Source organism: Ischnura elegans, chromosome 7 (assembly GCF_921293095.1).
Source record: "Ischnura elegans chromosome 7, ioIscEleg1.1, whole genome shotgun sequence".
Taxonomy (NCBI): domain Eukaryota; kingdom Metazoa; phylum Arthropoda; class Insecta; order Odonata; family Coenagrionidae; genus Ischnura; species Ischnura elegans.
Window position 1 is genome coordinate 67,872,238 of NC_060252.1, and position 26,243 is coordinate 67,898,480.

The 26,243-nt window shown below is 38.0% G+C and overlaps 1 protein-coding gene across 5 annotated transcripts in view; it reads left to right on the forward strand.

Moving 5' to 3' along the window:
* LOC124161986 (proton channel OtopLc-like) overlaps window positions 1–26,243 on the forward strand; it is a 243,758-nt gene that overhangs the window by 3,595 nt on the left and 213,920 nt on the right. The gene's annotated exons all lie outside the window — the stretch shown is intronic.

The window sequence follows — 26,243 nt, forward strand, 5'->3', positions numbered from 1 at the left end:
GCGTAAATCGTTTGCATAAAGTACCTACTATATGTTGCTATACCTTTGCATAACGTGGATTGTAATGGAATCTACTGCTATTTTTAAATATGAAAAATAATTGCTATTAATTTCTAATTCTTGTTTCGTCCCCGGCTCACTATGAATTCAGTTTTCCGTAAATTTAAGGGAATGTTAGAGGTCATTGGGGAAATAATACGCATATAGTAGCCAGTGATAATTTTTTTCTTCAAAATATATCCTATTGAAAAACGATAAATTTTCAATATTTTTCAACATATCCAATACAATGTACCTGTCGATTTCTGGCAAATGATTTGATTTCAAAAAATTTGATTTAAAAAAATCTGATGAAAGGGGTATCGTTTTTCCTGCAATGATACCAATGTTAATATGACGGAATTGTTTACCTAAAATTTGGACTCATTAGTGAGAAGTTCTGGAAGCCCATGAATATTAATTGATATTTGTTTTATTTTTAAAATTTCGAGTGGAAGCACTGCTCTTGAATGTCGTGTGTGCGACTAAAGTAACCCGTCCAAAGTGTTTGAATTGTTCAAAACCCCATGGCTTCTACTTAGGTGATATATCCTCCGCTATTTCGGTCTTACATGACGTAGTATCCATACATTTACCTGGCTTATCATTAGATATCTTATTCGTTTGTAAAATTGATGAAATATACACGTTTTACGTATTTTTTAGGGCACGCATGTTTCCATTTTGAATAAAAATTTTGTTTTTTGAGAGTCGAACTCCTCTTTAATATCCTCGAAAAACAAGTATGGGGATATTAAAAGGCATAACGGCTCGATCGCGTGCCTTTTCAGCCTATAATCATGACCGCGGAAAATACATAGTAAAATGTCGTAGAATAATTGGAGGTCAAGAGCAAGTTGGCTCATAAAGTGACTTAACATGCTTATAATTACGATTCATTGATAATTAATGAAAACTCGGAGAATCATAATACTAAACAATTTTGAAAAGGCCATTAGCGTTCTTGAAATGTAACATAACTGTAGTCACGAGACGGTGAATTTTTAAAATAATATCTCTCCGGCTATTCCACAGATAAGGTAATACTATCGCTCGGTATTTTAGTTGAAGAAGAAATGTCATTCACCTCTGTATTGATGGAAACATTTTTTGGCTTAGATTTTACACTTTGGAGAGCTCCTTCTCTTATGGTTTTCCTGCTATTTGGGTTGATAATCATCCGTGGGAAATGCTGCGAAGTGTTTTTGTCGGAAATAATAAATTATTTTAATGGAATGCCTGGAGTGGATTACTTCAGTGGGCACATTTTAATTCCCGTGAGTTTCGCGTTGTTAATTACTTTTTTTAAATTAATTATCTTTATGCGCGGGCGTTGGCTGTTGCCCAGATTTTAACGAAGAATGAAACATCATATTCCTCCCATCAAAATCATAAAAATTTCAGAACATATAATTTTTTCCCGCTAATTAATCTGTAATGTGCAATATTTTTAATTCAAAAAATGTTTTAAATGCATGGCATTGTTTTGGTTAATTTCTAAATGGTATAAGGCTCGTTGCAAATAACAGAAAAGCGAGAAAAATTGGCAAAGTTTAATGCAATGACGGATTAGGAGTAGAAATGAATAGAATGAAATCAACTGATTGTGGCATTATTTGGAGGGAAAAGGAGATATTCATGGTAGAACGAAAGTACACAGTACAGGTTCACAAAACTTATATTGCTGCCGACTGGTTTCGACGGCCATAGCGTCATTTTCAAGATAAACAGTTATGAGAATGTTCTGTTCGTCTTTAGAATGACGCTATAGCCGTCGAAAATAGTCGACAGCAACATAAAGTTTGTGGAACTGTGCTGTGTTATTTGTTCTACCAAGAAATGAATTGGTTTCGTATTTTACCACCGCAATTATCAATTTTAACCTCTTATCGATGGCTATTTAAAATTTAAAGGATTGAAAAAACGCAAAAATAATGCAAGAGCAAGGAGACAATAATAGCTCACCTTTCGTCCTTAAAAGGTTACATTGCGGCTGTTTGAGCGGTAACTGCTCACAATGTACAGGAAGGGTAAATCGCCTGTGAAATGAGCGCGAAAAGGTGGTACTTAATTTTCCACCTATTGTTAAAAGTCGGAAGCAGCGTCTGCGGGCGAGTAGTCCTTTATCCTCGCTGTCATTGAGGACTTCTTGCCCCGTTGCACTTCCCAGCCGTTTGAAATGACGAAAGTTTGTGGATTTTTTTTTACCTTCAACGTCTGGGAGCTCTTTTTGTGAACGAGGACCACCCCAAGGATTTTCAATCACACTTTTTCTCCGAATTACTCGTAAACGGTTACTAATTGCTCGTAAACGGTTTTAATTTTAGAACTGCATTGAAGAGAATGGAAGAATGGAGGAAGCAGTTGAGAGACGCACGTTACTCACTCTTTATTTTTTGGCCATTTAAATCAATACTGTCGCATAGACATTTTCAGAACATATACAGTAGATCGTTCTCAAAATCTGCCTGTAAATTGTTCCTTCATTTCATGTAAACAATTTTTGCTATGAATGGATTGAAATTCATTCCAATTTTAGAAATTTTGACATGTTAAGTTAACTATGAGAATGGCAGTACTCGTTAAAACATATTTTTCCTTTCAGAATGCGCATTGAGATATTTTTTGTAAAAATAATTTTAATAGTTAATTTAAAAGTTTGATATAAAAATAACTTATACCGTGAAAAAATACTGTTTCAGACATTAAGGCCAGACATTTTAATTTACTAGGACGCGTGAATACGCTATCATACGTGGTGAAAATAATCACGAAATGGAAATATTTTTCGGAATGAAAAGAAACAATTGCTGTCGTAAAGGAACGTGAGTTAGACACAAGCATAGCGAAAGATCTATTCTCTTTGAGGTGAAGAAATGGGTGGAGTTTATTGGAGAGCATGTTTTATGATGGTAACTGAACAATATTTGGATATTGATAATAATCTATTATGCCTTAATAAATAAGTTGTAGTTAATTTAAAAAAAATCTTGCAAGAGATTTCACTTAGAAATAAGCTATAATCGGAGCTGTCAACCAAAATTTAATTCTCAATAATGCTATCCTTCGTGAATCAAATACCTTTCCGCAAAACATTGGTAAGAGGTGGATCGCTCTGCTCTCAGCGCCGCGCTGCGGGCATTTTTAAAAACTAATACAAAGCGACCGAAGTGGCAACAGAAATCAACCTCCTTCGGAGTTGAAATGGGATCTCCTTTATGTAGGTAGTCCTCTTTTGCTCGCCTTATTCATTCGCAAGGCGACCATCTCGAGAAATCGTTCCTTCTTCTTTTCAATCATATTCTCTCCTTCGTGTTCTTCACTTTTCTCTCGTAAGCGAAGCCTCACCCTCGACTCCTTTTCAGACCTTTTTATCTCTTCATCTCGTTTCGAGAGTCTCAAAAGAGCTTCCTTCCTTTCCGCCTCTCACTTTTCTCCTCTCACTCCCTTATCCCATTCCCATCTCATTCTCACGTTACCGACTCTTTTAACCGGTGAAAAACCCTCTTTTTTTTTGAAGACCCCTCATGCCATTGGGCCAGAATAAAGCGTCGCACTCGAGTTAAATCGTGGCATCTTTGTAGCTGCTAACTGGATGCTAGAAATTTTATGGGAAAAGAGTTAAGAGGGAACGGTTGGAAAGATATCCGTGCCGATATTAGGAACGTCGAAGTGGCTTTAGATGTCACGTGGTGGAGAAATTGATCCCCAAATTGTGATCATGGCTATAGTTTTTGTCTTTAAAATGCTACACAAGTCCATATCGTAGGTTTTGAATATGAGAAGATGTTTTAATATTTCCTCTGAGACGCTTATTTAATTGCTGATTCATGGTTGCGATTTCTGGCTAAAATACTTATACCATGGTTTTGGTATTTTTTAAACCGGGACATACATTTTCTCGCTCATCTTTCGGGTTTTATTTCAATATACCTAATCAAAATTTCATTTTCTCCCCAATCTATATAATTACTGAAAGTATTTTAGCAAGCTTTGTTCTTAAGACAATGTTAATGAAGATAAAAATGAAATAGAAGTCCATTTCTAGATTTTGTTTACATCAAGCATGGTAATTTTTGTGTACGGTACCTATGTTTGGGACCATGTAATCTCTTTTTTTGGAGGCCCTCGTGCCGTTGGGCCAGAATGTAGTGTCGAACTCGAGTTAAATCGAGGCATCTTTTTAGCTCCTAACTGGATGCTAGAAATTTGATGGCAGAAGAGTTCAGAGAGAACGGCTGGAAAGATCCGCGCCGGTATTACTAAGGTCAAATTGGCCATAGATGTCACCTGGTGGTAAATTTGATCCCCCAATTTTAGTGATGGCTAAAATTTTTATCTTTAACATTCTACACATACACTACCCACTTCACTCCAAATCCATTATTTGAAAAACGTTTCATACCAAATATCAGGAAAAAATTCCTCTCATCATCTGGAATTATTGAATTCCTCATGTCTGGACGATAGAAAACTAGTATATACACCGAAATGTATAAACGAGAATTTTTACCGGTATCACCAATGAGGCTGGGGTCCTCCAGAGACTCTCAAGTTGCGCACTGGGCTTATATTGCTTGAGAAATTGAGAATAGATATCTTTTAGAGCGACACGGAGAATATGATATTAGAATCCCACTATATTTCCAGGTCCAACAGAAACAATAAACTAAGACAGGATTTCGCCGAACTGATAGGTATTGGAATTCGTTTTTCCCCTAAACGATGTAGGACTTAAATAAATGCCAGTCGTAATCTTGTTTGAGCATTTGCTTTTTATTTGTAAACGGCTGTTGCCCGAATACCACCCGCCTCGGCCCTATTGAGGCTGCTAGCAGGGTAGTAAAAATACTATTATTTTATTTGGCATTTAACAGAAATACATTGCAGCGGTCATCGTCGTAAAGCATAAAAAAATCACAGGAATCTGGTAATTGAAATTTGATTTCAGAGGCATTACTCTAAAAATATTCCTGTGATGAATAAAGTGCTTTAGACAAGAGCCAGTGATATGAATTCGTTTTAAATCTTGGCAAGTCTTGTATATTTGGGTACCATATTAAAAACTTTCATTTTATTACATGAAATGATATAGTACTTACAGATAATCTACTCTGGGTAAAGTAAATTTTCCTTCATCCTTATTCAATTACGATGGACGTTGAATCCTGTTATTAATGAGCTCAGGTTTTCCTTTACTTCACATAAAAACCTATAAATATAGTGACCATGAAGGGTCATAATACCCAATCGTAAAAAAAGTATTTTACAATGCTCCATTGAGTTTTCACCAGAAATAATCCTAATAGCTCTTTTTTGCATCAAGGAAACATCTATTGAGTTTGAAGCGTAACCCTATAAACCAAAGGTCAGGTGAGAATGAAAGAAGGGAAAATTAATTGGCCACTGTCGTTCAATGAGAAGCATGAGTCTTAGTTTCCGTAGCAAGTATGTCGCTTTGGGGGGCTTAACAATGGCGGAGAGTATACGCGAATCCCACTGGAGTTTGGAGTTTAAAGATATTTGACATAGTGAAAAGTACTTGTCTATTTCCACACTTATTTATTCGTTCCAGACGACTCATGTTTCGGCACATGATGCCATTTTCAGGGCAAATGAAAACGACTTTCTATCGAATTACGCCGGTAACTGTATCTTTTATCAACTTTAAAGCCAAGTAACTTGTAGTGTGTACGTATAAAATCGTTTCAGGCTTGATATATCCATGCAATATATCATTATAAAAACTAAAAATAGTAATTTCCACACTTTGATTCAAAACTCAACTACAGACCATGGTTTTGACATGTAATGTCATTTTCAAGGTGATATAAGAAGCTCTCTCTCAGTATTTCTATTTATGTATTTTTGTTTGTGCAAATAATGAGAGAGAGCTACTTATATCACCTCGAAAATGGTATAACATATCGAAACTCCGGTCGGTGGTTGGGTTTTGTATCAAAGAGTGGAAATTGCCATGTGAAGGTTTTATCATGGATACGTAGTAAGTATGTAGATTACGTCGTTTGGGGCTTCAAGCAAATAGCATCAGGAAATATCAGGTATGAACGAGGATCTAGGCAATAGCGAACTCGCACTCGCACCATCACCAATATATTGGTGCATACGAAAACGGTGGAGAACCCGTGTGACCTCCCCCACCAAGTGAGTTGGAGCAGGTAGGTACGATGCCATTCACCCTATTCAGCCAGCCACTCCCTTGCTGGCGGTCTCTTTTTTCCAAGCCACGTGAACCCCTCCCTCGCTCCTCTTCCGGAAAGATTAAATTCAGTCCACCCGGCAGGATCAATTCGGGCGGGGTAGTCCTAACAATCGCCGGGGCGCAGACTCCGGCTGCAACCTGCAGTTCCGGTTGCAGCCGGTTGGCTGTATCGACGGCAATGCCACAGGCGACAAATTATTATAAATGTGATCTGGATAATTAACCAAACGGCTAATGGATTTCGTTGGTTGAAAATATTACTGGTCGCTGTCGTTGCGAATTAACTTAATGCTCTTTTTGATATTTTTTCCTGGTCGAAATCCTTTGATGAAACATTATTCATCTCATGAATTCTGGGTTTAAAAATGCGGTGTCACATGGGTGTGATATTATTATTATTATTATTATTGAATCGTGTATCTTCAAAGCCTTTTTAAAACCTAAAAGCTAATTGTAACTGGAAAAAAATTGATTCCGTGGAAACCTTTCGACGATTGATTTTTCTTCCCAATTTTGATCACTAATTTCATCAATAGCCAGAATTTTTGCTCTACTTGCATGGATTGTTTAATTTTGATCTAATTTCTGGTAAATTACATTCTTGTTCGCTCAAAAGACATCTACAGCATTTTGGAATTGCATTCCCTCCCTATGCCTTTTGTTCATTTCCTGCAATATTTAACATTTACAAGTACTGTTTTTAAAGTCCTTAGGATGTCGCTTTTTTAAAAAGAACTTCTTACGTAAAAGCTACCATCTTGCGAAAACATTTCTTTCGGATTCATAAAACATTTCTTGCGGTGTCTGTGGCATAAAATGGGTTTGGAGACAAAGGATGTTATGGCAATTTTATTAGTTTGATTAAAAAGTATTGATTATTACCCTCCAGAAAGGATTAAAGCAGAGACGTACGTATATCGGTTGACTTCAAACAACTTTATCTCTCTTGAATATTTGGTCACCTCCCTTTCACTATTCACCACGGAACCACCTCGTTATCTCCGGTATCAGCAGCATTGAATATTTTTGTCTCTGAAAATTAAGGCGCCAAAAGATTTATTATTGTAATACGATGAAAGGGGTTGATAGAAGTTGCCTTTGTCTATGCTCAGCATTGCTTATATTCAAAGTTTTTTTTTACTTCGTGAAATGGACGGAGACGAAAAGGAACGACAAAGTGCTGGATATGGTTGGGGAGGGGAGGCGGCTTTTAGATGAGATACGGAGGAGACAGAAGGTATGAATGGGAGGAGTACTTAGCGGGGAGAGCATATTGAAAATGCTGTTAAGGCCGTTTTACACGGGGCAAGGGATTGCGCAGGTTAGAGCTGCATTTATTTCTAAAATGGCGTAGAATTGCGCGAATGCATGAACGAAATTAGAACCGGGGCTATTTTGCCGTCTCGCATCCTTTATTGGGTGCAATGTTAGGTAAACGAGGGAGGGGAAGGAAAAGAATAGGATTTTTAGATAGATTGAAAGGGAGTAGGCCTTACAGTGAATTGAAGAAGGTAGTGATGGAAACAAAGGGAGGCTCCCAGATCACCTCTTTAGTACTCCATGGAAACCTACCTTAATAGGTAGAATACTATGATAATAATAATTGCATTTTGGCTATGCCTGAGCTCACATGCTGACTTCTCTCAGATAAATCATCTGAGGTAAATAAAAACAACTATAACTGTAGTAGCATTCATCGGGCGTTCCGGAAGTGATGTCTATACTTGCTGAATATATAGCTGGAAATGAAGAAACATGATGTTTTTTTTAGGTTGAACGGATGGCACTGGTAAAAAAGTCTTGTTATTATTCATCAAGAAATATATCTGCATTATTTATTCTTCTTTGCTAGTTGTCACCAGGATATCGCCCATGGTTTAGAAAAAAAGTATCGGCGGCGAATATTTGATTTTTCCCTTTCTTCTTTCCTATTCAGGGATACGTGATATCGTCCCATGCAAATTGCATGTTTATCGATTCATGTGGTAAAATGCGTATAAATACTCATAAATAATGTAAATTATTGGATCATCCCTGTCTACTAGAAAAAATTCGCTTGAATGACGAATGTGTAGGTTTTATTTATATCAATCTGCAAGCACTTCATGTTGACTTATAAAATAAATGACAGAGCTATTTCTTAGTCCTCAATCTTACTAGGAGCGTTCTAGACAGAATTTCTTCTCTACATGAATGAATTGCTTACGTTCCATCTGGTAAATGATCTATTTTTTCGCTCGAAAGATATTTACGGCATTTTGGATTTGCACTAATAGGTTGCATAGATTGTTTAATTTTCATCTAATTTCTGGTAAATTATCTAAATTATGTTCTTATTCGTTCAAAATATATTTATACATAGTATCACGGTATGGTGCATATAATTTGTCGGGTTCGATCATGTTGCAGCTGAAACAAACATGTTAGTCCAAATAGGTGGTTTTATTTATTAATTGATTTGTAGATTAATACTTAAATAGAATTAATTAATGTAATTAATAAATAAAATAAAGAAATAATAAATTGATTAATTATTATTCAAGCCAAAATCGAGGTGTCGTACGTTATCCAGTACTATTATCAGTTTACTTGTACAAATGTGGCCGTGTACGAATCGGAGCTCGGCTTGTCGATGTTCGACTCTGATTTCACGGATCTTTCTCATCAGTTGTGTTTGCCCTGAGCCCAGGGTACGAATCCGTGGATGGACGTCGGGACCCTTTCAAATAGCACGTGCCACCAGACCATGTCCGTCGCTCGTCACGCGACGACCACTGATTGCTCCCACTCCCCTTTGACACGCTCCGAGGGCGCCTATACGCGATCGGCGCGACACCCAGCGGCGGGGGGCGCCACTTTATATCGCGGGGAGGGTGTGTCCCCTCTCTTCGAGACCCACACCTCCTGCTGCTCCTTCAATAATGATTCCGGATGCGGTGGTATCGAGCCGTTTCAGGGTCTTGGGGAAGTTTAGGGGGGTTTTGTCGCACGGCAGGTATCCGACCCCTTGATCTCCGTTGTGTCGAGGAAGATTCTCGCCATTGGTACCACTCGTCTTACTCTTCGGCCCCTGATGAAATGCGTTTATATACCTTAAAAATTAGCTTGTGATCGCTCGTAGTCTTCCGTGGTGTTCCGGATTCGTGGAACTCTCCATCTTACGGGTTTCAGGAACGTTGGTTGTCAGAGGTTGACGACAGTTTCGCCGGGATTCCACTAGGAGTCTTAACATCGACCTGAGAAGAAAAAAAAAACTGGTAAATGGAGAGATACACGAATTAGCTGGTTACTCTATGGGCTTGTTAAAATCAAATTGACTTGGTGAAAAGCCTGTATTGTGAAAAGCATTTTGGCGTAAATAAATACCTATTAACACTAGAACCGCTGAACTTTCCAACCCCACCAAAACCGCGGCATGGGACTTTTTTGTCCCATTGACAAAATACGTTGACCCTGTCAAGTTTAAGAATAATTGACGGTTTTTTTGTTGTTTGTGTGAACAAAACACGTGTTTAGGTAATGTTTAAAACGTGTTATCAAGTATAACTAGGAATACAGTAAACTTATTTTGACAGCAAAAGTGTTGTTGACAGCAAGCTCAGACCTGAAGACGCGCCGGGCAGAGGTGACGCGGCCTTCGCTGCGTGAGTAGGCGGCCGGCGCAGTGCACTGATTATTCCCTTTTGCGCGTCGTACTGGCAGGATAACGGTATCTGTGCATCGATCCCCTTCGTAATAAACTGTTATTATGCTAAATACAAAATAAGTGCACAAAAAAACTGAAATGGTATATTTTCCCCATATGGGACAAAAAAGTCCCATCCCGCGGTTTTACGTAAATCGTCGTTTTTCTCGCGAACCAAACATCGTACAATATTTTTGATATAACCATTCAAAAAAGCATAAAAAATTAGGAAAAGTAAGTAAATTTCAATGGGATCAAACCACTAGTATATGAATGGCAATCATTTGCAAAGGGCAATGGGACAAAAAAGTCCCGTCCGCGGTTCTAGTGTTAAGTAATAAAATGAAAAAATAAACCTGTAAATATTCTTTTCCTACGTGCTTTGACTCTTAGTGGTCCAACGTCGAGGCTGACTCGGCAGGCTTAGGCTATCATCTGGACCAACGTCGAGTTGAGCTCGACATCGCAAAACACTGTTTGCGATGTTTCATGAGATATCACACATTCAACCATTTCAGAGAATAAATTATTTGCTTGAAATTGAATAGTATATCAAACAGTGAATTTTTACTTTTAACAATAAAACAAGAAAATTTAAAAGGTCAACAATCAATTGACTATTGTTTCTTTTTCCTAATAACTAATTTGGACCAGACTACTTGAATTGAAAAAAAAATTGGACCGCAAAGAGTTAATCAATATTTTCCGCTTGCAATATACCCATAGCAGTCAACTTGATGTATTGATTAATCCACGTAAGCAAAGAATATAGTTTCACCTTTATTTTTTCAATTTATTACTTATAAGGAATTAGTGTAAGCCAAAATACAATTTTCTTTTCTCAAACAGAATATGAGATGAAGTTATTTCTGTCCCGCAACCGGCTATTCTGTTGTAAGAAGATTAGATAGAATTTTGAACGATATTTCACTATTTAGAACGAATATTACAATAGAGGTCTTGTCACCCACGACGCATTAGTAAAGATATTAAAAAAATGATTTATTACTCTTGGACTTGTCCGTTAAGAATATAATGGCGGTATATAATACAACTGAGCTCATAATAGAGAAATCACCAAAATTGAAATGGGAATGTGGTTCTTGAAGAACTTTAAATGCAAATTTTGTCATCGTTTATGTGTATTTATACAACAATTCCAAATAATTGCAACCAAGCCGTGATGAAAGTACATAAACATACCAAAGCGTTGGCAAATATTTGCATTTAAAATTCTTCAAGATCTAAATTCTAAGACACTGATTTAAAATTTAGCATAGAGATCAAGAGAAAAAAAAACTCGAAAAAACTTTATGGGAGAAAAACGACGAAAAGATCATATCATAAACCAGAGTTAGGTATTTTAACTTTTCATAAGTTTTTTGAATTTTCATTTAAGCTTCCTCCCATGCTTATTCATTATTAGATAAATGGAATCATGGGTCGTGGGTGGGGAAGGGCGTGAGAATCAAACCATGAAAATTTGTATTATTTTATTCTAAACTTTATTTATCGTATAGGGGAATATTATATCCAATAAATAATCCGTACAGAGAGGTTAAGCTTATTTTCATGGTTCATTAGTCCAACTGCTTATTATATTGAGAGTATGAGCTATCTACAAGCTAAAAACAGTACTTGGATATATATATATATATATATATTTTAATACGATACCACCATATGGTTGTTCACCATTTTCTTGGCTTGGAATTTGCAGAAAATTATCATTTAAATTAAAGTTGATTCAGTGTCTTGGAGTGTAGGTTTTGAAGAATTTTAAGTGCAAATTTAGGGGCAAAAATTGATGAAAAGATCATATTATCCATCTGATAAGTTTTAATTTTCAGAAGTTTTATTTTTATTTTAATTTAAGAATCCTCCATGTTGGCGAAAATTTTCATTCAAAATTATTCAAAACCCTTGTTCAATATTAAACATAAAGTTCTAGAGAAAGAAAATAATTCAATCATAAATTACGAAATTTTTGTGAAAAAATCGATGAAACGATCATATTATTAACCAGAAGTGTTTTAAATTTTCAAAAGTTTTACAATTTTAATTTATGCTTCCTCCCGTGCTTATTCATCATTGGATGAATGGAAGCATGGGTCGTGGGTGGGGAGGGGGCGCAAGAATCCGTCCCCGTTATCTTTTCCGTCACTGCTGAGTTCCACTGTCTGCCACCTCACGCCCCTCAGGCATTCCCCTCTGCGCGAAAACCCTTCCTTCTCCCCCTCCCTTACAGCACCCCTCCCCACACACACACACTGTGCCATTCTCTTCCACCCCCTCATTAGCACTGGCATCGAATCCACCCCATCCACCAATCTCCCTCTCATCCAAAGTGGCAATCTAAACACACCCTCCTCGCGAGCGTGATTTTTTTCTTCTCCTCCTCGGATCCTTTTTGAAAAGAGAAAAAAATGATTAAAACCCTTTTCTTTTTTTTATATTCTCTCTCTCTCTCTTTCCCACACCCGAAAAACCTCCAACCCCTCCCTCGCAGGCATTTGCAAAACTCTTTACATCATCCCCTCCCATCTCCTCTCCCCAATTTCATCGTGATATGAACCCCCTTCTCCTTCCTCCCAAACCGTATCGGGGGACCTGCTCCTCCCGAATCATTCCGTGAAAAACGCTTCCAATGGGCTGCGGCACCTCCTCTTTTCATTCCGCGATCAGACCACCACCACCAGCCCTGATGACACCTAACCATCTCCTTCAACTCTTTCCCACCAGATCTTCTCCCTTACCCCCCTAAAATTTTTCCGGAATATCCTTCTCATGATTCTGGATTCTGGAAAAAAATGTTAGCCAGAGCAATGGTTTTTTTTCCTTTTTTAACTTCTTATAACTTTCTTACCCATTATATATAAAAGGGTTAGATTAATGTTGATTTACATTAAACATAGAGGTCGAGAGAAAGAAAAAATAACTAAATTTGTGGTTAAATTAATTCAAACTTATATACTTCACGACCCCTTATTATGTATATATATATTTTTTTTTATATCACGAGATGTGGGTCAAATGTAAATATTATTTATTTTTTCAAACTTTGCCTACGTTTCGGACATTATATTTGTCCATCCTCAGGGCTTTAAGTCTGATGTTGTTTTTATTTATTAAAAAAAATAAATAAAAACAACATCAGACTTAAAGCCCTGAGGATGGACAAATATAATGTCCGAAACGTAGGCAAAGTTTGAAAAAATAAATAATATTTACATTTGACCCACATCTCGTGATATTAAAAAAAAATATATATGTTAAATTAATTAATCGGATATCTATTTATCGAAATTATTAGTGTTATCTTGACTGATAGAATCATGGGAGGTGATTTAGATACATAATTAGTAATTATGACAATTAATATTTGAACAAAAATTGGAACAAAAACAGTTCTCGAAAAAAAATGTTAGCAGGCAGTAGCAGTCAGTGTTTTTTTTAACTTTCGCAGCCTAAATAAGGATTAAATAAATCTTATATCTATTTATCGAAATCATAAGTATTATTTTGACTTATTAAGTCATGGGATGTGATTAAGATATATATTTAATAATTTCGTGAATAATTAATATGATGCAACAATACGTTTTTTCACCGTTTCTAGACAAAGACGTAGGGTATCTAGACTTCGAATTTGAAGAGAATTACTGATAAAATTAAGCACTTTTTGGGAAAAAAAGAGGTCGAAAGATCATAATATTAACCAGAAGTGTTTTAATTTCAAGAGGTTTCCTCATCATTAGATAAATGGAAGCATGGGTCATGGGTGGTTCCTTTATTAATTGTTCTCGTATAACTATTAATAATGGAATAATTAGAGCTGGTGGGTTGACCCACCAACCATGCTGACACTTAATCATCTCCGTCAACTCTTTTCTCCAAGTCTTCTCCCCAACTTCCCACCCCCGAGAATTATTCCAAAACCCCCTCTTTTGGCTCTTGATTTTCGAAAAAAGTGTCAGCCAGTAGAAGCAGTGATATTTTAACTTTCGTACCCTTTCATACCCATCCTAAATAAGGGTTTGATAAATGTTGATTCAGCGCTCTGGAGTAGAGGTCTAAAAGAGGCCAAGAGAAAGAAAAAAACTCAATTTATGGTTATATTAATCAGATATCTATGAATCGAAATTATGAATATTATCTTGACATACAGAGTCATGGGATATGGTTAAGGTAAATAATTAGCAATTATTAATAACGGAAAAATCAAGAATATCTAGGGTTTCGTATGTTGAGAGTTGATGACTGAAAAAATTCCCAATGTGCGGGCACATTACAATGCCCGTACTACATAAATACTCCATGGAAACCTACTCTTCTTCTCTTCATTTTCTCTCCATGGAAACCTACTCTATTCTTCCTTTTCCGTTCTTGTCATCTACTTGTCCATCGACGATTGCCTTCATTAGGTCATCATGTCTCAAGATATGCCCTATATGGTTGTTTCGTCTTGTAAAGGTTTTCATGAGCCTTTCTACTTTTCTTAGGACCTTGTCATGACTAAATCGGTCGATCCATTTGATCCTCATCATTCATCTGTAGCACCACATTTCGAAGGCCTCTACCCTTGATATCTCCGCTGCTGTCATTGTCCATGCCTTACTTCCTTAGAGGAGCATACTCCAAATGTAATCTCTGATAAAATTATTGCTATTAAGATTAATCATAAATAATTATAACAATTAACAATGGAAAAATTAACAATATCTACGAGTAATGTGTTGAGCATTGATAACTTAGAAATTTCCAGCATATTATAATCCTTAGTGATGGTAAATTCGTTACTGCGATACGGTTTTTTATTTTTTATAGGGCCATTCTCCAATTGCACCTTGAGCAACTACTCACAAATAACTATATCCAGCAACCCTTTCCGCATGGATTCTCTGCCCCCTCAGCGAATTATTTCTTTCCCCTCCGACTCCTTCCCATCCATATTTTCCCGCATTTGGGTTCTCGAAAGAAATACCTTTTTCTTACTTCGGTCGCTGTCGATGGTTCTTCAGCTCATCCCTCCCCCAATCTTCGATACCCATCCAAAAGATGGGCGCGGGGAATAAGAGAGGGAGCTATCTTATACACCCTCATCTCTCATCCACTTTCTCTCTCTCCACACCCTCCTATGTGGGACTGCGGGAGTGGGAGGTACTTAACATGCATCCTGTAGAAGGCGCGATCGGTCCTGTAACGTTGTGACGTTGCTTCGTGTCTTGTCAAACTCCATTTTTTAAAATTTCATTTGACTTAATTCATTTAATTTCGTGCGTTATTTAGGTTTTCATTGTATACATTTATATATTAATGTATGTTTCGCTTGTTTGATGATTTAGACTGCTTATTGTTTGTTTAAAATAACGTTGCTTTGTGTTGTTGATAAAAAGAGGGGGAATATTGTTATAAAAATAAATTTTTATAAACACTTTTTTATGGCAACTAAAAAGAATGAAAGTAAATATTTGTTCTACCAATTTTACGATGAACTTTGATGTGAACAAAATTTGTTGCTGTGGATCTTCTTTATTATCGTTCATTTAATTGATCGCAGCGCTGCCATCGCACAGAATTACGCTTATATTTCAAATCTAGCTAATAAAAGCAAACTTTTCAGATAAATATCATTTAAAAGATGCTTATCAATTTAAAACTCTCATAAACCCAAATATATTACGATGAATTAAAAAAATGGTACGTTAGGTATTGCACTACCAGATGGTACAATATGGTACCGGAAGGCGTTAACGCGTTAAGAGAGTTTCCCGAGTAGATATTCCCATTAATGTGCTTCAAAAGGGTTTTCTGGCGAAAGATATCGTTCGGAGTGGCACCTAAGGTCACCACTCTTATCTTCCCTTTTGCCGCAGTTCATCTTTTATCTGGGTGACTCCGGAAATATTCATCAATCAATGGTTCCTGCCAAATTAACGAATGGTTCATGGTCAACGCTGCCCTTAAATTTATCGGAAGAAAAAGAATGATAAGAGGAGTTCTTCCGTTGCCGGACTATTTTCCAATATCGGATGCCTTTTCAACTATTCGTATCCGGTGCATTCCCATACCGTCCCAAATTCCAGATATCCTCCTTGCTCTCGTATCCCTCCTATGCCTGAGAGACGACGATATTAGTGCCTGGCATGCTTGTCATGTGGCCGCAGGTTAGAATTCAGCAGGGCTATTACTTTATCACCAACGGTTTTGTGTGTTTTTGTGACAAAAATTGCGTGTTGACTGATTAATTACTAAGTTTTATAATGCAGTAATTATATATGTTGTATTAATGGAATGAATTTTTTAATCAAATAAGATCGACTGCATTTTGGTAATGCAAGATATGATCACACGTGCGCCCTATTCTTTTGAGTAAAAAAATAAAATCATAGTGGTGGATCAGGAAATATTTTTTGCCAATTCTGAAATCGTATTAAATAATTTAAAGTTTTCCCGACAAATTCCTGATAACGTTCAGTGAGTTGAGGAAGTATTCCTTTAGCTCCTCTGTTTAGTTTGGAACTTAAATCAGTAATAGACATCCCATTATAAATGTTATATTTATGGAGTACTTTAGGAATGCTCGTAAGCATCAATAAAAAGAAGTCGGTTCGTAACCAATAGTTTTCTCTTTGGTTGTAGTAGCTGCCTCTAAGTTTTGTGACGTGTGAAACATTTTAGATTGTACCTGCTGGAACTGATTTCCTCAGATAAATCGTAACTTGTTTTGTCAAAAACCTTTTCGGAAATCGCCAACGCTCGGTTTGACTCGATTTTAAAAAGGCCATTATGACCAGTGATCTCATCTTCTTTGTTCAACATTTTGTGATTCCACGATAAATTTCTAAAAAAACTCAATGCATTTTTCAAGGTGCATTCCAATCAATCAACAGATTCCTGCAAAACTGAACCAAGGTGAGTTGCTGCCCCTAGCATATGCATATTAATGCGACATACTATGGGTCCTGACTTTGAGCGATAGGCATTTTTTACCACAGCCTACAAAAAAGTATTCTCATATTTCTTCTTTGTGGACTTCTGTGAAAGATAGATGATCCTGTTATTCTGCTATTTTATTTCCTCAGTGCATTCTCTGAAGATCATTATTATTCAAACAAGCCTCCCGCCAACGCGAGCCCTCCATCGCGCACAGCTCGGTAAATTTTGTTTTCGTGGACGTGATCTGATTATCCTATGTATGCTATTAGAAATTGCGTGAGAACCGCACACAAAGACAGGTAAACTCTTGAGGCTTTAACGCAGCTTAAGTTAACAGATAGTCCATTTCGAGCTCTTTTGGCATCGGCAACTTAGCTGCAGCTGAAATTTCATCTTCACTGTTTGAGATGGCGTTTAGTGTGCCCAGGCTGTACTTGTTTCTTTGCATTATATGCGTTTTAAGGTATTTTTTAATTTTTAAGGCATTTAAGGTATTTTTACTAAGCCATTTAGGCGTCCCTTCCCTATATGTAGTAAATTTAAAAAGTAAACGTTCAGTGTAAAGAGTGTGCCCGAAGTGTTATGATGTTTAGAGAAATACAGATGACAAAGAGGTTTGATGCTAAAGAGGAGTAGATGAAATGAAAAAAGTTGGATATTACGAGTCAAGCTGACAAATTGAAATTCAGACCTTATTTCAGCCTTTTGGAAGCTATAATGAATGGGAAATAAGGAGGAAAAACTTTATGCCAAGCCGAAGAAAGGAAGAAAGAGTATCTGAGATTTGGTGGCTGTAAGTGAGCATGAAAATCAAATAGCAGCGATGTTGCTGCGGCTATGTTGTATCTATAACAGGGGGCTAGCCTTACCAACAATGCCTTAGCAGTAATCGCCAATGAACAAGGACGACGAATAATTAATAAAGTTGTTTGTGAAATTTATATAACCATATTTTAGTCCGTCCAGAGTTTCTCAATGCGTCAGCCTAAATATTCGGGCGGAACACTTTTCCGAGAAGAAATAATAATAACGAATCGTTGCTATATCTATATATTCATTACTTCCTCGCCTGTCAATCGTTTCCGCAAAACTTGAGCCATTATTTCTCCCAAAGGAGTCGTGTAGAGTTCGTCGGCAGCTGCTGAGATAGGAATGAATCGATAATAAAAGGTTAATTTGGAGGAATATATAATAACATCATTACACTGACCAAGCATTTGAGATGTAAATCGGTAATGGTAGTTTAAATTGAAGAAATATATGCAAAAATTATTACTCTGATCCATGAAAATTCACGAGGTGAAAACGAAGTCGTGCCCGTGTGTGATCTGCAGTTTTTATAGTTAACAGTATTAATGTTTGAGAGTAATTAAATGAGAGCTTTGAGGGAGCATCAAAAATAAGATAGCGCAACCACCATTTTTGATATTGTTTCAGACAGTTGTAATAGCACATTTTCATCCGGCCTTAATTAATTAATGTCCTTAAAAATCAAGTGTCAGATAAAATCAGGTGTAAGACCGACAAGGCAAACCAAGAAAAACCTTTTTCATGGTAAAAGCAAAGTTCATCCAAAAAATGTTTGCGTTGCCATGACTGAGTAACTAAGAAGTTACCATGTTTGCAGATTCGTCCTGAAGCACCCTGCATATGAACGCCATGACACTGATCGAGCAGTTCAGATAGAAATCGGCAAAGGAATTTAAATTGGAGAAATATATGCTAACGTTATCACTCTGATCCACGAAAAAATGAAAATTTAGGAGGTGGAAGGAGTGTCGTGCGGGTGTGTGGTCTGCAGTTTTAACCCGGAAGATTCCCGCCGGCATTAAGTGGAGCACGCCCCGTCCAAAATCCTCATAATCCACTGATATGCTAACAGCTAATGGACGGGATCGAGCTCTCTTCGGGGACTTGGTATTTAGATATCCCTTCGACGAGTCCCACCGAGGGAAGATCAGGGCATTCCACCTCCTTCCACAGCGTGACGAATTTAACGACGCCGAACGACGTAGAGGGGGGGAATTTTGCCGAAAGGGCTCTCATTATTAATACCCCATTCTCCACCACGCATCTCGCCTCGATCTCCGCCCACAGACTTCCTCTAAAATTCACGCCTTCCATTTGCCATGCTCCACGCCATCTCCGCGTTCCTTATACCCTTTTGCCACCACCCCTGCTATAATATTGTGCATGGCAGCCTCTGGGGCTTGCTCTCCTCTATGCCTGTGTGTGATGAATGCCCCGAGGGCCGGACATTATCTTCCGAAACCTCCCTTCCCTCCCTCCACAAAGATCTCGTATTCCCATTCAACCTGTGCCGTGCCGCACGTGGGATCCATTCTTCGGGCGAAAAGGGGGCTTAACTGATTTAAGTTAATTTTCCCGGCGTGCCCCGCTGCCCTCGAGTTCCATGTCCCTCCGCTACCCTAAACCTCCGTAAATATGTATGAAGAGAGCTCGAAGTGGCGGTGCGGTCACCGATTAAGCTGAGGCAAATATCTGCAACAACGTGAATTCCTGATAACAACGATATTTCGAATAACCTGATGGAATTTAGTGAATGGAAGCGTACTAGAAGATCTTACCTATCGTTAATGTCACCGATGCGTGGCCCATGTGAACGGCTTTTGGTCTCAATTAAGAGAAGGTAAACGGAGGAATCCTTTATCACATTGCAAAACGCCCCATCAAAATCTAAATAATACAAAATTCACTAACTCTTGATTAACTTTGTGGTATTCCATTATAAGTTTTCCTGGATATCACACAATTACTTGTACCACTTATTTTTTACAGAGCGCGACCCGAAAATCATAACTTGCGCCTGAAGATGATGATACTTCATCGAAACCCGGGTCGCGCTCTGCAAAAAATAAGTGGTATAAGTAATTGTGTGATATCCAGGAAAACATAAATAATATTTATGACCTCTGAATTCTTAAGCGTTGCAGATGACAATGAATTCCTCATAGCAACGATATTTCGAATAACCTGGTAGAATTTAGTGAATGGAAGCATACTAGAAGATCATACCTATCGTTAATGTCACCGATGCGTGGCCCATTTGAACGGATTTTTGTCTCAATTAACAGAAGGTAAACAGAGAAATCCTTTAAGACATTGCAACAATGTGCCACCGAAATCTAAACAATGTGTGATCTCTTAATTCTTAACCGTTGCCGATGACAATTTTCATTTGGGAAGAACAAATTTAATGCTATTACGTGAACGATGAAAAATTCGTCCAATCAGCGTTATTCCTAGTCACTTAAAAGTGCGAGTGAAGTCAGGTCACGTGACTTCTAAGGTTTTCAATCTTGGCCGCATGCGCAGAAGACTGTAATCAAGCCCGCATATCTAACTAGTACCTCCTCGTGCGCATGTCCTTCATACACCGTCCTACGGAGGTTCCGCCGTCCTGTGGACATTTCTTGGAAGGTTATTGGGCCATGTATGCCGGAGGCGATCTCCCCCCCCCTGAATGTGGGCATTCTGGAGGAATTCTAGAGTAAGTATGCATTTAGTCGGGTTGTACCCTCCCCACAGTGCTGCGAGCGTTATTATTACCTCAATTATTAAAAGGCTACTAGAGGTTACGCTGAATTTAAGGCAGAGTTCATATTGGCCGTTAGCTGAGGTTCATACCTGTTCTATCAGGTTCATTTTAGGTAAAATATGAGAATCACAGTAGAATTTCTTCCCACATGCGACCCCTTAAAGTGTCCTTTTACAGTTTTGGGGTGCAAACTCCCCAACACCTATATCATCGAATTTACTCAGTAGGGAATATTAATTTTCTTGTTACGTAGTGGGCCAAAATTAATAAAGAGGTCTTAAACATTACTTTAAGCAAATAATTTATATCTTTATTCGATATGTTAATAATTGAATAAGGTACTGAAGAGAATTTTACAATGCGGTCTACCCTACCTGCGCTACGGTACGATCTACTCTACTATGTAAGTAAGATCTTAGATTTTCCCGGCGTATCAAGTGCAGAAAGGTTTCCCGGGTTTTCCACTGTTTAATTGGATACATGTATACCGTCGTAGAAGATCCCCTGAGGATGTAGAGCAAATCGTTCTTCGAAACGTCGGGAGACATGGAGACAATTACTATTATGGAAAATCCGAGAAACCTTTCTCTACCAGTTAAGTTTAGGCCATTTCTATTCAATCTACCCTTGCTAACAGAAAAATGTGTGGTACACTCTGTGCATTGAATTTGTTTGTTCGAATATTACATATATAATGTACATTGTTATATTCTATTACATATATATTTGGTCTATCTATTACACATATATATTGCATCTATAATCACATATGTTGTCCGTAGAATTTCAATATCATTCTTATCAACGTAGCTGTGTTATACATTACTTGGTTCAATTAATCTACCAGTTTAGGCGAATTAGAGCATTTTGCGTATACCCTGGTCAGTTTTCCCTCCTCTAATCACAGTAAGGGTTAATATCTTTACTTTATCTATAAATGACATTATATTCCTCCCCCGTAATTTTTAAGTTATATGAAAATATATTTTAACGATTTTTTTTGTCTGATACATAATATTTTCTGATTGTTTTATAGAACTTTAGGTCGGATGAAATGGGATCGATTACAGTTTTTCCGGTTTCCCGTGTGTTATGTAGTTAAGAGACCACAACGACAGATAGGAGATTCAAATGAGTCTCCTGGTCAAGTAATTATTTTAACCTATGGCTCCTAGATTGAGAGTTGGTGTATTGAATTCACTCTCTTCATTTGATACAACGATGACGTAAAATTAATGTGCTATATTCCTCTCTTGAAAAATTAATTCCTGACCTATAATACGACTGCATAACGTTCAGCAACATTACGTCCTCAACCGTTAATTTTTCGTGGCACTACCTGTTTCACGTATTTTCGCCGTCCTTGTTGTCTGTCAATGATTTACCCATCACTACCGGGAGAATCAGCAATGTTCATTCGAAGAATCCTGTCTGATCGGAGATGTAAACACAACCCAATCCTCTGGCTAAATCCAGCTGCCGCGATTTACGGTCAAAGACGCGGATATAAAATCGTCTCATGCATATGCATGAACGCTTAGTGGCTGTGTCCCAGCCGTGGGAGTAAACAAGCTCTTCTTGTTAAAGGACACGACCGATTTGTCTGTGAAATCGCAAGCGGGAGTTCCTCCCAGTCTATCGCTATCGGTTAAGCCGGCCACACACGCTCGATATGCCATGTGTTCCGGTGGACCGTCGAAATCGATTCCGTCGGCTTCGGGAAATAAAAACCGTCTGCTCTCGTTTGCCTCTCCGTCCGACCCCGCAAGTGCAGGCCTCTGCTGGCTGCTGCATTTTGCATCCTCACTCACACCAGCACTCCTATCCTCCTCCCGACGTTCCTCCGAAGGGAATGACAATTGCATGCGCAATCCTTACGCTTCGTCGCACTGCTTGGAAAAAATCCGCTCCTCGCGTTTCGGCGCGGTGAAGATGCATATAATATTTTCACGATTTTTGCTTCATGCTGTGTTTGCTTTTGTGCTCATCCACGTCGCCCTTTCTTCAAAGTCTTGTACTTTCATTTATTTAAGGGTATCTTTTTTCTTTTCAAACGCTTTTATTTATGCTGCAACTGCAACTTTGAAGTGTGGATTTTGCGGAAGGAGGATTAGTAAAGTGAGGTGTATATGTACCGGGAGGATAAGTTATTTGAAACTGGATATTTACTTAGGTATTTAATCATTCCTGGTTGACAACACAAACTGAGGGATTAATGATTTTATTGCATATGAGAGCAGTGGTCAGAGGAAACCGGTCAACCAAAGATGTTTCAAAATCTGATGCGAAAAAACATTGCATTACTAGTTACATTATTTTTTCTTGGAGATAAATCTCAGACTGTACGGAATTTAATACCTATACTTTACCTTTAGTAGAAATACTTAATCACGAAACTGCCTCAGGAAGTTTTTGAAGAAATTGTTAGGGAGATAATATTTTTTTTTCGTGGTATATAATTGCGTTTAAATTTATCGGTTGAAGCTATTCCTCAGAATTCCTTCCTTACCGTTGGTTCTGTATACACGTGACATCGTGAATATTTTTTTGGTATCTGTATTAAAATTTAGTTTCAAATGGAGAAGGAATGGCTGAATACGTACATAATGGGTAATAATTGGTTGTGCATTGGATGAGTCGTCTTCCTTCGCATTTTCAATTCGAAATTCGGTCGTCTTGAGTTTTCCATGAGTATTTCTTGCTTAAAACTATTTAAAGTTCTATCCACCTGGTGAGATATACTTTAACCATATTTGTAGTTTCCTACAAGCTTATTTCAACGCTTGAATTGTGTTTCTCTTCATACGTTCACTCGAGCACATATATTATTATTCTCATCTGATGAGCATTTATCAGTCAAACAAGGACATCCTGTGTGCACGTCTGACAATAGTTGTGAACCCGAGGGCTTTCCGCCTACGCTCCGAGGAATAAAAGTTTGTCCCTACCCATCTATTGAGCTCACGTAAAATATTTCAGTGGATGCTATAATAGACAAATATCCACCTTCGTTTTAATTGGTGAACGAAATATATTGTTAAATTTGTTTCCTTTGAATTAGGTGATAATTTGATGCAAAATATTTAGATTTTTATTAGTCTTTGCATCCTGAATCGGCATTATGTTACGTTTTAAGAATTATTCTGTAAAAATCATCGATAACCCTTGGTAGAAACGGCGAAATATTCGATTCAAGTGTACATCAGACGGCATTTAAATGAAGGAGTTTCTGTACTTACGTGAATGTTACTCGCTGGTTTGTGGCTAATATTTGTACCACCCCGAATCGTGGCTAATCTCTTCCTGTTGTGCCGCCGTTTACAATTTTGTCTCACGACTTTGATAGACTGTCCGGTGGACAAACGGACAGCCGTCGTCGCGTTGAAGTACGATGTAATTAGAAGCATCATGAAACAAAATATTATGTTATTATATGTGTTGAGCGTACCGATTTCACCCCGTAGATTAGATGCGGAGCGGTGCATTATGTTTTGATGAATGGGCACAAGGGAAGAGGACTACAAAAAAGACATTTTGAAGCCTCATTGAGCTCGTTTTTTACATTCACGTCATGTGAAGCGTATATATGAATATGGATGCCGCTGCGTTCCCAGCCCTTAAAGGGAAGGAAAAAAAAGAAACGTGCGGTCCAAGAGAGGAAGAGGGAAGAAGGGGGGGATGATTTCGTCACAGGGGGTGGTGAGTGGTTCCTCTGTTCCACGGCAACCACCCCTTGAGTTTGGGACACATCTCCTCTTTCCGGTTTCGGTAAAAAGAGGGTTTGAGGACGCACCGAGGGGAGGAAATGTAAGGGAGCGCGGGGATGGAGGAGACTGCATCCTCATTTTCTCCCCTTCCGAAGGACCATGGGAAGCGAACCAAGCCTTCCTTGCTCACACGACTCTCCAGCATGACGCAAACGGGACCTTATACATTTATTTATCTAATACAGTCCAAAAACAGCAAAAGGCCAATTGCAAAGGGCTCATAATGGCAAGGAAAACAATTGAGGGGTCGAGAAGCCAAGGGGTACATGTGATATTTTCCTCAACGGAGTTAGGTAAAGTTAATTGCCAGAAGAAATACAAAAAAAACTTGGTTGCCAAGAGATACGAGTGAGTCTCAGTTCTGTGCTGACATCGAGTGTGAAATCAAATGCACCACTAAACATCAAATTGATCTCGTGTGGTTAAAATTGAGAGTTTCTTAAGCCTAGGGGTACAAATGATATTATGCTCCACAGAGTTAGGTAAAGTTAATTGCCAGAAGAAATACACAAAAAATTGGTTGCCAAGGGATACGAGTGAGTCTCAGTGCTGTGCTGACATCGAGTGTAAAATCAAATGCACTGCTAAAAATCTAATTGATTTCGTTTCTTTTCTATTCTTAATTTCTGTACCTAACTCTGTGTAGAAAAAGTAAATCACTTGTACTCCTTGGCCTCTCTTCCACTCAATTAACAAATCCAGGAATTCTTCTCGGGATTTACACCAGCTTTATTCAATCGTATTGGCCTGGATTGGTTGAATTGACTGAATTAGCCTGATGTTAAGCCCAGGAAGAATTCCTGAATACTTTTCAATACGAAAACTTAAATTGTTAATTAAAAATGGTAAACAAAACGTGGATATTAATGAATAAAACAATATTCAATAGCATTATCAAATAAAGATCAAAGAATATGATGGAGAAAGGAGAAGAGGGAAACTTGCGGTCTCGACTCACCACCATCAGGCGAGCGAGACCTTACATTTATTTATTAATTTTTTAAAAATTAATTCAATACAGACCAAAAATAGTACAAGACAACTTACTGAGGACTCGTAGTGGCAAAGAAAGTAATTAACAAATTGCAAACAATACGTACGTAACAATGAATAAAAAAATATTCAATAGCACAAATGACGAAACGACTTCGTTTTCTTCCACGTATTTATTTTTCTGGTACAACATGTTTCAAACTCAAGAGGCCATTTTCAAGTACAAGCACAAGGCCAATGAAGCGTACCCTGAAATGATGTCTTGAGGTTGAAAAATGTTGTACCAAAAAAATAAATCCGTGGAAGAAAACGAAGTCGTTTTGCCATTTGCAAACTTCGACTTCCACAAAGCTGAGCCGGAAACCATTGAATGTATGAAAATGTTCAATGCCATTATCAAGTAACAAACAAAGAATGGTGATATTCATAGGATGGAGAAAGGAGCAGAGGGAAAATTACGGAAAAAACAAATAAAAAAAATATCCGAAGATGACGTGGTAGAATTTTTCCGTATTGAGAAAAATACTTGCAATTTTCCTCGATTAATTATAACACTCATTACGATCTAAGTTTCAATGTCACTACATCACTTCGAAGATGATATACGAAGTAACATAGCGCAACCGTTATTTAACAAAGTAATTTTATTCCATATATGACGGCAATATAATTTAATCGCAGAGTCTAATTGACAGCCTCTCATAACGCACGCTTTGACGAAAGCGCAAACGATGCATCACTAAACTGGGCGCTCCTCATTTCCTCGACCTAAAGTACGAAGGGATGTTTTCAACTATCGTCTTCCGCTTGGGTCCAAACTTTTCCTCGGAGACCCTCACGTGGGAACTTCCCCTCGATTCTATCCTCAACCATCCCCCCTCTCTCCCACCCTGGTTGACATCCCTCGGACAGATGCCAGCCACCCTTCCTCGCTCCGAGACCGAAAAATTCTCTTCCAGTTCCCTCAGGGGGCCGGAGGATCCCCTGGTTCTTCCAGCCTTGTTAAGGTTTGAGGCTTCCGAGTGAGGTTGGGATGGG